Source organism: Tyto alba, unplaced genomic scaffold (genome assembly GCF_018691265.1).
Source record: "Tyto alba isolate M040663 unplaced genomic scaffold, T.alba_DEE_v4.0 Super-Scaffold_41, whole genome shotgun sequence".
Taxonomy (NCBI): Eukaryota; Metazoa; Chordata; class Aves; order Strigiformes; family Tytonidae; genus Tyto; species Tyto alba.
In genome coordinates, this window is record NW_024881317.1 from 17,319,850 (window position 1) to 17,337,939 (window position 18,090).

General features: G+C 36.8%; 1 protein-coding gene across 2 annotated transcripts in view; it reads left to right on the forward strand.

Annotated features, from left to right (window-relative positions):
- FAM189A1 (family with sequence similarity 189 member A1) overlaps nt 1-18,090 on the forward strand; it is a 147,991-nt gene that overhangs the window by 16,321 nt on the left and 113,580 nt on the right. The window lies entirely within an intron of this gene.

Genomic DNA, 18,090 nt, shown 5'->3' on the forward strand with positions numbered 1-18,090 from the left:
GTTGGAGATGAGAGTACAAGGAAACCTTTCTTGTTTCCTAAGTGCACAAGCAAAGCTGCTTAAATGTGGTAAAGGAGTGGTAAACTGCATTCTCTGAGAATGATGGTGTTTCCTTAATAAATAATGAAGTCTGATAAATACATGTGCATTTTTGAAATATATCATTTTGAAAAGAAATTAATATTAGAAGTATAGACAAACATACTCTATGTATGTGTGTATAGTACACACACGTTACACATAAAGTAAAACATCAAGAACATATTTTTATGACAGAAAGTATAAAATTATAGAAATGTATACCTGGAATGGATCTCAACATCTCATCTACTCTGTTTTCACTGTGAGATTCATTTATAAACAACAACATCTCTAGTTGAGTGTTTGTTTAGATCTTCCTAAATTTATGTAATAAAGGAAACTTTGTAACCTGTTAAGTAACCTCTTTCAGCACTTGGCTTTTTTTGTGCTAGTATGAATCTCATATATCCTATATAAAACTATATATTCTAATATGTAGTGTGAATCTTTGATGCAAATTAAGACTCTGATTTATTTATTTTTTACTCATATTTGGTGGACACATGACCAAATTATGTTTTTGTTTATTTGTTGTGGTTTTTTAACCTACAGGAAAACTTCCACTATTCTTTAACCTAGATAAATAAAACCAGGTCTTTCTAACTTCACTTACAAGTGATTTTCTAAATCTCTTGGCAATTTTATTTCTGACCTGGATTCTCTACAGTAACTGGGCTTGTTTAATGAGGTATGATGCCCAAGCTGGGCACAGTATTCTTGCTGACAATGTTCACCAGTGTGTACTGCATCAGAATGTGCAGTGTTCACTCCATACTTCTAATACTTCTCTTAATTTGTTCCCAGATGCTGACCGTTTTTTAATGTTCCTCTATCACTTTTATATTTATAATTTGATTCCTGGTTAAACAAATCCTCAAGTCCTTTTCTGCAGTTTTACTGTTATTCCGCCAGTTAGGGCCCCTGACATACTGAAGCATTACTCTCTTATTTTTCTTGTGTGTTACTTTTCATCAGTGTTAGAACTTCCTCATTTGCAAACATCTTTTAATTTCCTGTTTGAAATATCTCCTTTTAATCTATCAAGATTCTTAGGCCATTTTACCAGTATGTCTCCCAACTTCAGGTCATGCCTGAATAGATATCTCAGAGTGCCTCCACAGTAACGTATTGGTTCAGATGTGCACTTTTGAAATTAGTTATGCAATTGTTTCCACTCTGCACTTTGATTCACCTTGTGGACCTCTCTGAGCATGCACACTGGATTCCTTTTGGATAACACTAAGCTGGAAAGTATGCTCCAGAAGTGTCGCTAATGCTGTCCAGCTGCAAATGGGCATTTAATCCATGGGCTCAGACTAGAGCTATTTATTTTAATAAAACCAAACAAAACAAACCAAATAACCCCCAACAAACAACCAAAAACACCACAAAACCAACAAAAAGCACCCCACCACCACAACAACAAAGCCCACACCCCACCACAGAAAATCAAACCAAACCAAAAAACAAACCTCACCAAACAAACAGTACTCCCCTGAAATGTGGATGGTGTGGATGTCAGCTTCTCAGCAGCATCTGTTCGCTCTACAGCTCTTTTCCTGTTGGCCTAGACTACTTGTCAGTGTAGACACTGTTTTTATGAATATGGTGATATAGTAAACTATACATACTCCCTATACTCATAATTTTTTTGATAAATATAAACTCCTCGGTGGTAGCTAGTGGTTCAGATGTTGTCTGTGCCACTGTAGTGTTTTGTGCATTTCTAAGAGCCATGCTTAGTTGAAGGACCTAAATTCATCTTGGTATTTTTTTCTGTGTTCTGATTTGCATTCTTACCGTCGAATTGTTAATAGTGTTAACTATCTGATCAGAACTTTTCAAACTATCTGGTCATTTTTTGAAAAAGCTGAAAAAGGTATTTTTACAGAAAAAGCTAGAGAGTTTTTAATTAAATAAGCTTTCCTGTTAGCTAATGGACTAGAATTTTAACTTTGCATTGATAGAACAAGCCTTCCATGTCCCTTTTTGGTTTCTGCCAGTTTTGTCTTTCTAGATTAGTCCCTATGTGATCCTCTTGTTACCATGTAATAATTTGTCTCTAGTTCATTAGAGCTGTCCTCAGTAGTAGGTGTAACAGCTGTTGTTGAAATGACTTTTGTAACAAGTATGTGGGATGTTTCATGTTTGTAAATCTGCCAGTTATGAATACTTGCATGTGTTTTCTGGTTCTATTTTCTCTTATTGTTCCTCTGAGGAATTACTGTACAAACACTTAGAGAAAATTACTTTCTTCCATGTTTATATATCACTTCTAAATAGCTTTAGAAATTAGAAGGTAGCACTATGCAACTCAAGTCATGTTTAACTTAACCTATAGCAGAAGATGACCTTGAATATTTAATAATTTTCCAGTCAAAAGTCTTCTGTTTTGATGTTAAAGGTATTTGATGTGCAATAAAGAACAAATTACAGCCTTTTGCTGAAGGATAAGCAGTATTATAAATTCATATATGTATATAGTTTGTCATTTTCATGATAGAGAAAAATTAAGGTTGAGATTTTCAGAATAGTTTAGGAGTATTAATTATGTGATGTCTTTTCAATGTTGTATCTCAGTTTCTTCATCTGCCTTTCAAATCCCAGGCTAGGACTATATTCCAAATAATGTCAAGGTTTGAAAAGTTAGTGATTTTTTTTTTTTCCCTATAAGCTGTGGAGATAGGTTTTATGGCTTAAAAATGACAAGCCATAACAGCATACAAAAACACAGTGTACTTGCCTCCCTGAAGGATGACTATATGCATGGTAAACCCCATGCTTTTAGTTTCCAAATATTGGCGGTGAGCTCTAGGAAAGCACTAAGTGTGATGTCCTGTGCGAACTGACTCATTAAAATCCTCAGTATGAAGGCTTAGCTAGAGCTTGGGCTTTCTTTACTGTTAAAAGTACTTCCTGCAGACTGCAAAGAAGTAAGGAAGGGTGAGCAATTAGGAAAAGAAAATGGTATTGAGAGGTTGTATAGTTGGGGAACAGAAAATCATGCAAGTGACTTTCCTGATATATGGGGAAGGCTAGAAGTGTCAGAGTGATGGTTATATAGAAAGTTCAAATCCTAGAATGTTTTTCGTTATTATTTATACTACTTTTAATGTTTGTAGTTTTGGTCTCAAAGATGTCTGTATGAAAGCTGCTTTTGTCAATTAAATGAAAAAATATAGCATGATGCTGTTAGCTTGTAAGCCATCTGTAAGAGATGCTGTTTGATAAGAGAGTTCGTGCTTTAGAGTTGTAGCAGTGTGTTGCTACTGGTTTTTTAGATATGTTCTTTCTCAGTGTCTATTTCGAGAGAGCTGCTCCTGCTGACCACCCCTCTTGGAGATCTTGAGGTAGAAAAAGACTGCTTTTCTTTGCTTTACCCAACTCGTAAATCATTTTAAATGAGCTTTTTGCAACAGATTCAAGTAATTTCTGTTACCACTTACAGAATTGGTTGATAGATCAAAGAGTGTTTAAGAATGTGGCAAGCTGCTTTTCCTTTGAGTATTTATAAACTAAGATTGTTACGTTTTGTATCCCTGGCTAATAATTGCTAAATGGGAAGTTTACTATCAATTTCAAAAGCTTACATATGTCAAAACAGCAGTGCAGTAGGCTGTAGGGTTTAGAAGCTGCAGAATGCGTGTAATAGCTGCATTGCTAGAATTCTTAATTGTAAAGATGTATGTATTTATTGATTTATTTTGAGTATTCATAACCTGTTTGTCAGGAAGGGAGACAATAACTTAAGTAAAGAGGAGAGTAACTGCAATATGGGAACATGAGATTAAGTGACTATGGATTTCTGTTGCTTAGGCAGTACCAGATGCTGGCTTTTAACTCTAGTATTTCTGGAAGACATTTTAAAGACATTAACGACTTTTATATGAGTTTGCTATCAGTGGGATAGCAAGAAGTTGTGGATTCTGGAGCACAAAGTATATCACGTATTGACACACGTGGGCCTAATTTGGCACCATGTGCCATCAGAATAATCTTTTTGGCAGAAGGTGTCACTTTTAAAAACATGTATCTGTTTGGTGCCTATGTCCTGTTGAAACTGTTACAGCACCTTGTGAGTGGGTGTGGTGGTTTTTTTAACAGATGGAGTTGAATATTGTCATGCCAGTGAATAGCTTGCAAATCCATCCTAGGTGTAGAAGATCACAGAAATTAAAGGTATTGGAGTTTCAGTTCCTTTCTTAAGATTATTATTTTGTTACCTTCACTCAGGGATCATTTTAGTATACCATCATTAATGTTATATTCTGAGTTTTATTAATTGCTTTACAAACACTTTATTTTTCATTTTGTGCCAGTGTAATGACTTTTGGACAGAATTTAGCAGCCATTAGTTAGCTCCTTGAAGTACTACATGAAGCAATTGAAATACTACATGAAGCAATTCAAATCAGGGGGGTAGAATACTATGTTTAAAAAGAAGTAAAGTGAAATTGCAGGCCTTTTCCCATACAGGAGCATGGTTGGTGTGCCAGGGCTATTGACAAAACTTATTCAAAGTATGACACAGAGTTTTTACAATTGTACGCTGTTTTCTTTTTAACTTAAATCAATATGCTGAAGAACATATCCCCCATTTCTGTTCAGCTTCAGTAACAGCTCTGATTGTTATTTTAGATGATACTTGAATATTCAGTGATTGTACTGTGAATGTACTGTGGAGAGCAGTGACAAGTGGAGTTCCTCAGGGGTCGGTGTTGGGACCGGTGCTGTTTAACGTCTTGGTTGGTGACGTGGACAGTGGGATCGATGCACCCTCAGCAAGTTCGCTGACAACAATGAGCTGTGTGGTGGGTGACGCGCTGGAGGGGAAGGCATGTCATCCAGAGGGACGTTGGCAGGCTGGAGAAATAGGCCTCTGCAAACCACATGAGGTTCAACAAGGCCAAGTGCAAGGTCCTGCCCATGGACCGGGGCAAGCCCAAGCACAGATCCAGGCTGGGTGAGGAGTGGAGTGAGAGCAGCCCTGCAGAGAGGGGCTTGGGGGTGTCGGGGGATGGAAAACAGCCTGTGAGCCAGCACCGTGTGCTCACAGCCCAGAGAGCCAACTGTGTGCTGGGCTGCAGCAAGAGCAGTGTGGGCAGCAGGGCCAGGGAGGGGATCCTCCCCCTCTGCTCCGCTCTGGGGAGACCCCCCTGCAGTGCTGGGTCCAGCTCGGGGGCCCCCAACAGCAGAAGGACACGGAGCTGCTCGAGCGGGGCCAGAGGAGGCCACAGAGATGCTCAGGGGGGCTGGAGCAGCTCCCCTGGGAGGCCAGGCTGAGGGAGTTGGGGGGGTTCAGCCTGGAGAAGAGAAGGCTCCGGGGAGACCTTAGAGTGGCCTCCCAGTGCTTAAAGGGGGGACAGGAAAGGTGGGGAGGGACTTTTTATCAGGGACTGTAGAGATAGGACACAGGGTAATGGCTTTAAATTGAGGGTAGATTTAAATTAGATCTGAGGAAGAAATTCTTCCCTGTGCGGGGGGTGAGGCACTGGCACAGGGTGCCCAGAGCAGCTGTGGCTGCCCCCTCCCTGGCAGGGTTCCAGGCCAGGTTGGACGGGGCTTTGGGCAACCTGGGCTGGTGGAAGGTGTCCCTGCCCATGGCAGGGGGTTGGAACTAGGTGATCTTTCAGGTCCCTTCCAACCCAAACCATTCTGTGATTCTACAAATTAATCTTTTGACTGGAGATTTAACCCAGTCTGTTTTCTTATACTGCAGTACTTCCACAATTGCTGATTTTATTTGTAGAAAGTAAGATTTTATGAAACATAGGTCACCCTAGCTAAAATTGAAATGAAAAGATATAGCAAAAGGTCAAGATTGATTGTGTTTTTACAGAGTTATGAAGTGGCTTCTGTGACAGATTTGCACACTCCAACTGAAGAATTCTGACATTAAAAAATATGTACGGTGTGTGATAGTTGCATCAGTATTTTTCTTAATTTTTTTTTTCCTTGTACTTTTCCTGTAAGTTTGTAAATTAGAAGGAAAATGTTTGATGTCATCAAAGCAGGTATAGCTGTGTTTTTTTCCTGACAAAAAGAAGCTACAGTTTACACACTCTCCTACTTGTGAATTTTAAATGCAGCTATTTTGTCTTATTTTTATTATCTGAGTTTTTAATCATATCTGCACAGGAAATTGTTTTTGAATCAGTGCTTGGGAGTTGCACGAATAGGAAGAAATGCTGTAGAGTATGGAGGAAATCATTGTACACATTTTCACATAATGTACCAGTACTGACTGTGTTTGTGTTTGTATAGGTGTAGCTTGTATTGTAATTGAATGATAATGATAACAATTTTTACCTTAAATTGCAGAGTTGGCTTCAGTATTTTTATATTTTAAGAAGAACAATTAATATGATGAAATCAGTAGCTACAGCCCAGACATGAACTGTACGGTGTAAACAAGAAAACTAATATTCTAAGAATTAAAGGCTCTCAGAATCCAAATGTTAAGCTTCAGTAGGGAGTTAAAAGCAAAAAGGAAGGTTGCTGCAGAGGTGGAGATGTTGTTAGAGGTGCGCTAGGCGTTGAAGGCCACTTAGACTGAAGTTGGTTGTTCCCGGGTAGGAGGGATCTCTTGAGAATGACATAGTTCAGGTAGCAAATGAGAAGATTAGTATTTGATTTCTGACTTAATGTTTGAGATGTTCACTTTCATTCCTTTTCAGAGTCCTTTTCAACACTGAAATATGTTATGAGCTATACCTTGCAGAAGGAGTCATAAAAAAAATATATAGTTGATTATAATATTATGTTTTTAAGGTATATTTGGAGAATGAGTAAGGTACTTGAGCCTGTAGCATGTTTGAAGGAGGAAATTTTTTAGAAAATATCTCTAAGAATCCTGGAAGATAAAGCTATTTAACAGCCCCTTTCCCTCAGCCAAACAAAAATAAAACATTTTATGTACCAAGCAGGAACATGCAGTTTTAAGATTTCTTCTAAATATATTTTTAAATTCTTCTAGTAGTTGGTTTTGTGTAGAATGTCTTGTAGGTGTGTTGAAGTATCAATTTAAGACCCACTAGTTATTGATCTAGTAATCCAAGCCTATCATCTCTAAAAGTAGGGACAAGAACAACATGGAAAGGGCCAGAGATATTTTAAAAACTGGGAGAGTAGATGGGAGAGAGGTAAAGCAAATAGTCAGTCTTTTAGGATCTTGCTTAGGCTCGAGGACAAGCAGCGATGACTTCAAACTCCTCCTGACTCAGCTGTCCCTGATGCACAGAGCCTGTGAAAGGCATCAGGGTTTTCTGCCCTTAGACCTGCGGCTTTTGATTTGTCCAGCTGTCATGGAACTCTTCTCCCAGTAGAGCTTTCTGTCTCTATTTATCTGTAGCCCTACTTATTCTAACTTGTCTCTCTTCATCTCAACTGACTTTAAATCTTTTGGTCATGTTCTCTTTTCCCAGACTCTTCTAACAGGAGGATCATACTTCTAAACTCATCCACTCCAGGCTACTTAAATGCTCTGCAGCTTCCTTCCCCACTTTTTCCTGTCCCTTTCTCTGGACTGCTGTCAGTCTGCTTGGGTGAAGCCTTTTCTGTGCTTGTACAGTGTTACCAGTGTCTCATTGGGCACAGTAGCTGGCCAGCTCTGCCCTCCCGCTTGGTTTTTTCTCCTAGGAAAAAAAGGTGTTGATTATTTCTCAGGTATGAGTAAAACCAACCCAAGATGCACACTCCATTTAGCAAAATACTGCCTATTGGAACTCCTCCAAAAAGTACCACATAGCTGGGGAAAAATGACTAATAATTCTAGAAAAGTCATAACTGCTGCGGCTGCAGATTATTTTTTGACATTTGTTTTTTATATTTCAAATACAATCAAGTTAGAAAATTAAAATGCGGACTGTGAAGCTATGTTAATTGTTCTGGCTGACTGAAAGTTATGTGTTGGTACCTGTGGTGAGCAGAGAGTGCTTTGGCATATGTCTGTGAGCAGAAGGAGCTATTTTGCTGCATTACTAATGTATTAGCAATGAATGAATCTGAAAATTAAAAAGTTCTCTTTCTAAGCTTAGATTTTGTCCATTTCAAATTAAGCAAAAATAGTGCTAGTATTCCAAAATTTGAGTTTAAGGTAGCCATGTTAATTTTCTTTGAGAGGTTGTAAATATATTCCTAGAATTTCTTTAAAGACAAAAAGCCTCCTATGAAGCAAGATAAGGTTCCATAGGCCACTGATGTCATCTGCATTCTGAAATTCTCCAGGACTGAGGGGGGCAGAATACAAATGGTTGTTAGTGGTTTGAGAACTATTTGCTAAATTTCAGGGGAATTGTGGAAATCAGTATTCTTGGAATTTACTTTCTGATGGGGAGTATTCTCTAGCTTTTGCAAATATCACAAGCAGATTGCATATTCCACTTAAAGGACAGTATGCTGTATGTCAGTCCTGAATTTATTTCATCAGTGTCTGGGTGGTGGTGTTGGCTGCTGTGAGATTTTACTTATCCTTGTAACAAATTTTATTGGCCTGTCTTAAACTTCAGGAATGAAAGGATCTGCTTAATAATTATGGCTTTGATTTGTATAGCATTTCTGTTCAGTGAAAGAATCCTGTGGTTCTTAGCCACACCTCCTCCTGTGAACAGACTACATGTCTGTAAAAATAGTATGTGCTTATGAAAAAATAAATTTCCATAGAGCTGTGAGCTTCAATCTGCTTGCATTTTTAAATTTTATTTTATTTTTTGGAATTGTCTGCTAAATAATGTAGACAATAATGTAGTCTAAATAATGTAATAGTTGCAAGTTAGTGGTTTGGTTTCTTGAGTATTAAATAAATGATGAAGCAAATGTAAAGAACAGATATCAGTAAACATGAAATGATTTTTTTTTTCTGTGTACTACACTCAGTTTAATTTCTGTGACAGTAAGAATAAAACTGGTATGTTTTAGAACTTCTTTAACTTTGTCTTTGTGTCTTTGCTTTAGATTAATCAGTGAAAATAATGTATAATACATAGAGAAACTATTGGGGAGTAACCTCTTTAGATTGGCCCCAAATTTAAAGTGTGCTTACTTAAAAAAAAAAAAAAATCTTTTATTTTGGTTGGTTTCCAAGAACAAGTGTTGGACTATCCTAATAAGTATTTCTTTTTACTCCTTTCAACTACTCTTTCCTTATCACATCCATTTTTTGTGGGCTTTTGCTCTAGATAACGTCATGGGAATATTCTTTCTTTTGCTGCTTAATAGGAACAAGTTACGTGCATAAGTTCTCAGTGAAGCTTTCTATTGTTTATGGAGAGACAAGAGAGTATGTTGTCAAGAATAGTACTGTTTGCCAAATTTTTGTGGTACTGTAATTTTTTTAAGATTAGGCAGGGTTTTAACTACTGTTTTTTTTTTTTAAATTCAGATGATATTTATTTGAGTGTCTCCAAGTAACTTCAAAAAATCTTATACCTTTAATTGTTTAGTTCTGATTTTACATTCAGATGAATAATTAAGTCTTGAATTACATTCAGACAGAACAAAAAATAAAAGGGTTCACTGAGGTGGAGAGAAAATATGTATCAGTATATCTTCTACAGTTTAGACAGATTGTAATATTTCCAGTATTATGCTAGGAACACTTATTTTCATAATCTAGCAAGTAAAGCAAAACGTATTAGTTTGGTAGAACATGCCAAACTTTTCTTGTTTAGAGCTTCTAACCATAACACAACTTCATTGATTTCAGTGTCAGTGTTTGCCTTTGAAATTTCTGCATGTGTTTTGTATTTGTTGCCAGAAGTTCGCTATTTACACCTGGAAGATCCCACATACTACTAGTTCTTCCTCGAGCCAAAACATAACATACTGGTGAAAGAATACATCCTTGTCAGGTTCCGTTGTTATTTGAAATTCAACTGTTTCTTGAAAAAAAACATATTTAGTGTATGAGTTGATACTAATGTGTTTAAGACTTTTGAGACAATACTTCAGATTTCCTTTCACTGTAATCTGAGAAGTAATATATGTAGTTATTTTTCAGAAAAATTCCTGAGGTCAGTCTTATGAATCTTGGCATATGACTTAAGCAGATTGTATCTAGGTGCTTTAAATACCCCTTCACAGATTATTGTAGGATTTAAGAATTTTTCTGCCTATGTACTGTAATAAATTTAAATCAAACATCCTAAAAATATCTGTTTTTTTTCAGTTTTTGATTTATTGTGTGAGAGGAGAGTGATGACATTAAGTTTGTATTGCACTGATAGTATATTTAGTAATTAATCCAGTATCTTTTGGTTGTGTGAGAGATTCTGCATAAGTAATTGTACCCATACTAGTTCAGACATTTAACATATACTTCAGAGCTGTATGTGCTTACCTTTTGATATAATGCAATTAATTTGTCATGGAATTGTTTATTACATAAAATATTTGCTAGGTTACTTTGTTTCTTACAAAGTAGCACAATATAATGGAATCATAATAGAGCCGTTGTATGATACAGAGGTAATGCTACTTTCAAAATTGGGTGTGTAGAATTTTTAGCCATGTTCAAATAGTAATTGTACTTTGATTTCTGGAAGTTCATTTTTGTTGTGGTGCTAACCACCTTCATGTTCTATTGCCTCTTGCAGACATCTCATGCTGCCTAAAGCATAATCAAAGGCAACCAGTTTTCTTTGAGAAACTCAGTTTCAGTGACCTTGTTCACCAGTAGCTTGTTCTTTTTTTCAAGCTTTACTACTAAAGAAACAACCCTTAATTTTCAGGAAAATTAAATGTTTCAGAATCTATTAGCTGTTTATCTCAGAGGCAAAACTTTTAATGATGGAAACAAATATACATGGGATTCAGTGACAAGTATTTCATGATACTGATTTATGTTACTTTATGTAGACTTCTTGAATAGTGTGATGGCTTGTTGGTTTAGCATAGTAATGATAATGAAACACATGAATAGGTATGTTAATGTTTTTTCAGCTGACCAGGTACCTATTGTGTGCACTCATTTGTGCTCTCACTTCTTTTCTTTAGGTTTAAAATGGCCTGCTTAATGTTTGAAATTTCTTCTAAAAAAAGCTGAATCAAAATTTCATGTAAGGATCTGCATGTAGGAAGCTTTACTCAGGGCTGACAGGGAGCCAGTGCAGTTTTATTGTTGTCCATAGCATTTTCAGTGGGGGGGAAGGGGGGCTTCTTTTGCTGTTATACTTGATCCAGAGAATTTAACTGTAAAATGGTGTGCAAGCTAATTCCAATAAATAAGATATTTAAGCATTGCAGTTAGAAGCTATGCAGAAGTATAGGACAATAAATTGTTATGAAGTATGCTTGTTTTCAAAAAGAACGTATTTTTTTTTTTATCAGGAAAGAGTTTCATGCTATCTTTAACTGCTTCTTTAAGATATTAAACTGAATAGTTGTCTACTCCGTACCATGAGTTTTGTAGTTTGAAAATGATTTAAAGGGAAAGTTTCTTTCCTACCTCTCATACTGAAAGTATTTATATCACTAATGCCTTTCAACAGCTCTTCGTCCAATTCTGTTCCTTCACATGCTCAGAGCTATTCAGATGCCCTGTGCTAAAACTGTATTAAATTTAAAAGTACAAAACATTTTTCATAGAGCTTTCAAAAGAAGAAAATTAAGCTTTATGCAGCATTTACACAAATTACACCAATAAACTTCATAAGTTGGATTTTACTATTATTCAGTATGCCATTATAGGCCACCTGGTTCCTGTCTAGTGTACCAGTGTGAGTTTATATATATGTTTTAAAGTTTTCAGTCACCGACTACCTCCACAGAGGAAGCCCTGACAGGGAGAAAGTCAGCAATCGTAAAATGTCAACTCTGCCACTTAATTGTCTAAATTGGAATGATGATCACCAGCATTCAGTGTATGCAGCATTATTCAACTCATGAGTTGTTTTTAGTTTAATTGGTTTTTCAAGTAGTCCTGTAAATATTAAACATTAATCTGGGAATAGTCCAAAAGAGCTATTGTTTTGTGCTTTCACTTAATAATCTGATGCATACAACCTTGAAAGTTTGTTGTCTAATTAATTTGTATTTTTGATTATAAATTCTTTTGAGTTATTTGGCTCAGAGTTATGATACTGCCAAGCTGAAATGATTCGTACAAGTCAAGTTGCAGCTTAGATTTACCATGATTTGAACCTCTTTTGCTTTACTGAATAAGTTTTGGTTAGGAAGGTAGTGCTGAGTATTTAATGTGTGTGTCTCAGAAGGATTAAATTCTTCTGCTTTTTTCCAAACTTGACGCCTAGGCAGCACATTCTATACGAGATTGTACATCTCCAAAGTCTTGAGTCAATCACATAATCTTTGACGATTTGAATGTGATTTGATACAGTTTACTAGTAATATTCTAACCAATTCACTAAAATTTATAATTTCATCTCTTCTGAAAAAGTGTGGCCCTGTTAAGATACTGCAGAAAAATGTAAAATCAAGTCTTTTAGATTATTTTTAAGATCTATAGGCATGAAGGTTAATTGTTCTCGTGAAATCAAAAATAGGTTATTATATTTCCTGCACTAAAATATAGTGCCTGGGCCTAGGAAACTTCAACTGGCAATAAAATATTTTTCATTTCATGACCTAGATTTTTGAAATGATGCTTGTAGCTGTTGAACAAAACCTGAAACTTACATCCTGGAGGTTGATTGCACTTTTGGCTGGTGATAATATTAGTGTGAATTTCTTAACTACATTCAGCGATACTGTGTAACAATATTTGTAAAGAACGTTAAGATTTTCCCAGAGAAGATCATAGGGTGTTACATATGCTAGTTTTGCTGCTTCTGTGTGCGAGGTAGGACTGGAACTATGAAAAGGCCACTTTTCTGTGGTGTGTAGTAGTGCAGCCAGCAATGTGAGATGTGGTAAACCATTTGACTAGTCTCAACCTGTCTGTATTTACCTACACTGTGGACTAAAACCAAAACTAACTGAAATGTTTTCCTGTTAAAAAATTTGAAAAGTTCTTTTGGAGAATAAAGTATGTTTAGTGGTATAACTTCCCAGTGGATACAGCAAAGCAATCACATCAGCAGTACCTATTATGTTTTCATAAATAGCATTTCTCTTTTACAAATAAGAGCTATTAAAAGTTAAGACCAAAAGTCATTGATGGTGTAGCTTTTATAAGGAGAGGTCTGTAGTAGACTTTATTCTCAAAATACATATAAGAACAAAAGAAACCCCTATCACAGACATGCTTATATTTATGTACTCTGATGTCGCTATGTCCTTGTTTTCAAACACTTTCTTAAAAGGGATGAGTGATTAACATTTATATAGAATAGTTTCTTTATGAGTTTTAATATCACATATGTTTCCGTGAAAGCCTGGTACAGAAAGAGGTAGTTTTGTATTCCTCAATTTTTTTCTTGATTTTACTGCTCACATGGTGCATTGCCTGCTGCTAAAAAGGGTGGATAGTCCAGTGTGCTCAGCCTCTGCAGTGCATACACCTTTTTAGTAAGATGTAGATTATCTGTTTGTAGAGAGAAGATGCAGTGTCTAGAATTGCAAAATGTGTTATAAAAGCTTTTTAAAGTGTCATTCATATGAGATAGCTTTGAAACACTGGAAAAATAAAGCAAATCTAATAATTTACAGATGATTTTTTAAAGATCAAATATTAATTGGGAAATAATAGAAGTATGGATTAGCTTTATTGTGATAGTATCAGAGCATTATTTTTCCTACTTATAGGAAAATTATTATATGATTATACTTAATTTATATAATATATAAAATGTAATATATAATATATGTATATATAATTATATATAAATATATAGTATTGTTTTGAATTTTTTTTTAGTACAAAGTGGTGGAATTCGGAGTTTTATTCAGTCAGAGTATAAACTCTTGAGAATTAATATAGAAGAGAGATGAGACTTGGTAACTGTGTAGATGATCTCAAGAACATCTTGACTGAATTCATTTTACAGCAATAGTTGCTTCGTCTGAGTTATTCTTGGACACTATTTTATGAAGCTGTTGTATGTCAGTGTTTAGTTGCTAGTAGACAGGTGATCATGTCATAAAGCTGTTACTACTTCTGCCATTAATTGCTGCTTTAAAATCAGTATCAGCAAAGAAACAGAGCTTGAAAGGGGTTTGAGGCTGCCTTTTTATGTGTTTTTTTTTTTTTCAGTTTATAGCAGTTAAAAATGTGAGACTAGAAGTTTTACTGGGATTGAAGCTCCAGGCTGAAACCCCATTTCCAATTTGCTTAAGTGTGTTCAACGATAGTGGGATGTGCATATCTGCTGTTTAAGTGAAGTTGCTTTTCATTTCATGATGCCAGTTAAAATCATAGATATATTTTTTCAAGCTGATTCATGTTGTAGAAGAAATGCAAAAGTATGGTTAAGATTGCTTATAAATCCAAACAAGTCGTGGCAATCAGTAGCCGGAATAGAGGATGATTAGAAGAGGAATCAAGATATGTTGTAAATTCAATGAATTGAAATAATGAGACTTATTTTAAAAAGATGCAAGTAATACAGATGCTAGAACTTTGTAAAGGCTACTACTTTCCAAAATACTCACTGGGATTGGCGCCTGTGTTAAATAAAATTGTAATGTCAGTACAGCAACATTTTTAATATGCTTTTTTGTATGTAATGATATATAATAGGGCAGGAAGTAAGAGTTACTCTGAACATCTGTAGTTCAAGTGTACTTGAAATACATGATTCAGTGCTACACAACTAGATTTTAGAAATGTCTTAAACATGAGGGAGATCACAGGATGATAAAAATGATGGTGGTTTCCTAAGTGCTGCGTAGTGGGGTGTTTGAGACTCCATAGGTAATATTTATATAGATATTGTCATCGCTTACAATATCAGTTAAATCACCATGACCAGGAGGAGCTTTTTTGATGCTGTCAGCTTTTTCTGAGAGCATTAGAATGCCACCTGTCATTTTGGGGTGACTTTAAGAAAAATCTGAATTTCCAGCTACAGCTGCTGAAGTGTGATGGGAACATTTAATGCTTTGATAATGCATTTCCAAAATGTTATAAGCTTTATTGATTAGTATTATACCCGACTCCTAAATCTCTTCATTAAGAATGTCAACAACAAATTGGCTCTGCTGTTCTGCTCTGCACAACACGAATAGAATGGGAAACTTACATTTTCTGACTATTCATTTACTTAAATTTTTCCTAAAACACCTATGTAAAAATCTTAATTTCATAAAAGCCTGAAAATATTAGGTTGCAGTGAAAAATACGTGTTTTTAAAACTCCAGGGAAAATGGAATGTTGACTTTCAAATCCTCACAGAACATAATTGTTTCTGAGATGTACTGTAATAAAAAGTTTGGTTACTCCCATTCTCTGCTATCACAGTGTCACTAGTCTACAGTGTTCTTAACTGCAAACTTAAGCTGAACATTACTTGAAAATTTACCACTTTTTGTGCTAGATATTATCTGAAATAATTCTTGTATTTCTCAAATAGTATATGAATTAAGCTGCAGAGTGCACTTACAGAAGTGAGATAGTGGTGTGGGTTTTGTTTTGGTTGGTTGGTTTTTTGTTTTTTTTTTTTTTCCCTTTTCTGTAGAGGCAGGGAGAGGTTGCTGATAGTGTCTTATGTCCAAAGGTAATTTTTGTATGTGACAGAACTCTTTGGTAAGGGTGACTAATTTAGTAGTAGTTGCAGGAGCATCTATGAATGATAGGAAATATGTGCAGTGGTTTAGGAGAGGTGGATGTGGATTGATGATTTTGGTTTCTGAACTGATGGTATTGACAGTCTCACTAGTTCCACAGTATCATCCAAGTGAAATATTCCCAAAAGTATATTATTATCCTGTTGGAGAGTAGTATAATCAGTGTGATCCTGCAGCTTTCAGATGTCCAACTGTGCATCTCTGTGTTTCAAAATGCTGATTTAAATAATGTCTGGGTCCATTTGGTCAAAGAAGATATATTTGTCCCATATCCTGTGACTGGAATTCATGTCTTTAATAGGCATGTTTGATGGTCTTTAGAAGTTATTAATATTTTTTAGTTATTTGCATACTTGCTTTTTCTGCAGAATTTGTCTTGATACTTGAGGGGAATTCAGTGCTAAAAAGTCCCCCATAGTTGGTATTGGAAGATACAGCAGCTGGTGGGAAAAAAAATCAATGATGACAACTAGGAATACGGGCCACTCATGTTTAAGTAATGTTTATAAAATATTTATCTAGAAGGAACCCCTGTTGTTGCTGAATTAATAAAATCCCATTCTCCTCTCACTCTTGTGGTTCTTTTCTTCATAATTTCTGAATTCTGGGATTATTCTGTGGGATTACTCCTAGTGAACACTTCCCTGTATACGTGAGGTTGTTTCCTTGCCATGTTCTAGTTCATGTTTTAGGTTGTTTGAGCAATTAAAACAAGTTTATCCAATTCTTATTCTGATAGTAATTATGCCAGAGTAGTCTTAAAAATTATAGTTCACAGACTGTATGAACAGATTGTCCTTGCTTTCCTCAAGTCCTGGAGCACAGCAACAGAGAGCTGTTGAAGGGAAGGTGAAGCAGATCATACACTGCAGTGGGCTGACCCTGGCCATCAGCTGAGCACCACAAAGCCTCTTGCTCGCTCCCCCTGCAGTGGGGCAGGAAGAGAATTGGAAGAGCAAAAGTGTGAAAACTTGTGGATCAAGATATAAAGGTAGTTTAATAAGCAAAGGAAAGAGGAAGGTTCAGTTTTGCTCCCAGTTTCTCTACCTCCTCCCCACCAGCAGCACAGTGGGGCAGGGAATTGGGGGGGTTGCAGTTAGTCCCACTGCTCCTTCCTCCTCCGGGGGAGGATTCCTCACATTCTTCTCCTGCTCCAGCAGGAGGTCCCTCTCATGGGAAACAGTCCTCCACAAACTTTCTCTGATGTGAGTCCTTCCCACAGGCTTCAGCTCTTCCCAAACGACTCCAGCCTGTTGCAACCCTCCCAGTGCCAAACTACAGTAGCAGGGGCTTCTTCCCTCAGAGTCCTGGCCTTCTTCAGGTGCAGCCATTTGCTCCCGCAGGGCTCCTCCACTGGCTGCAGGTGGGCATCTGCTCCACCAGTGACCTCCACGGGCTGCAGGGCACAGCCTGTCCTCTCACCACGGGCTGCAGGGGGGTCTCAGTTCTGGCACACCTCCCCCTGCTTCCTCCTCCTTCCTTCCACTGACCTCGGTGTTTGCATCAGTGTCTCCCTTGCAACTCTTCCTCTCAGGTTCGCCTTCCTAAATACATTCCCACAGAGGCGCAGCCACTGTCGCTAATTGGCTCAGCCCTGGCCAGAGGTGGGTCTGACTTGGAGCTGGGGGAGCTTCGAGGAGCTTCTCACAGGGGCCGCTGCTGCAGCCCCTCCCATGTGTAGTTTGGTTTTAGGCAGAGCAGTCCTAGCCTCAGAGATTAAGATATTTCATTTTTGCACATGTTCAATATAACGTTAGTAATCTTACACTGCAGTTTAATATCTTGTATATTTTAATTGCAGAACCTGTTGACATCAGGAAAAAGAACTTCAGTGTAGTGCAATTTAAACTCTTTTGTCATCTGAGAGTTTTCACCATGACAAAAGACATAAAAATAGTTTCCCTGGTGTGTTGTTGCTCAGTACTTGTTTTAATTCAGTTTGCAATACTGTAGGAACTGGTAAACATTGTTCCACCGGAGGATATAGAAGATAATGTGAAAGTAGGTTACCTTGGCAAAAGCCCGTCTGTTCACAATTTCAGGTTCTATAAGTGGAACAGAGAGAAATATGAGGAAGAGTAAGCTATTATTTTAAGGCAACTACCAAAGTAATTTTTGTTCATTTCTGTATTTGTGTGCTATGCCTGTTTTGCAGGTGCAATGCTTTTTTTCTGGTAAAACATTTAAAGTATAGGTATCAGTGTCACAAATGCCTATTAATCATTTATTTCAGATGTTTCCCAGCGTCTCTCCAGAGGTAGTGCCAGAATGCAGAGGTTTTACATGTGTAATGATGGGGTTTAGTCCCTGGAGAATTTTCCTGTAGAT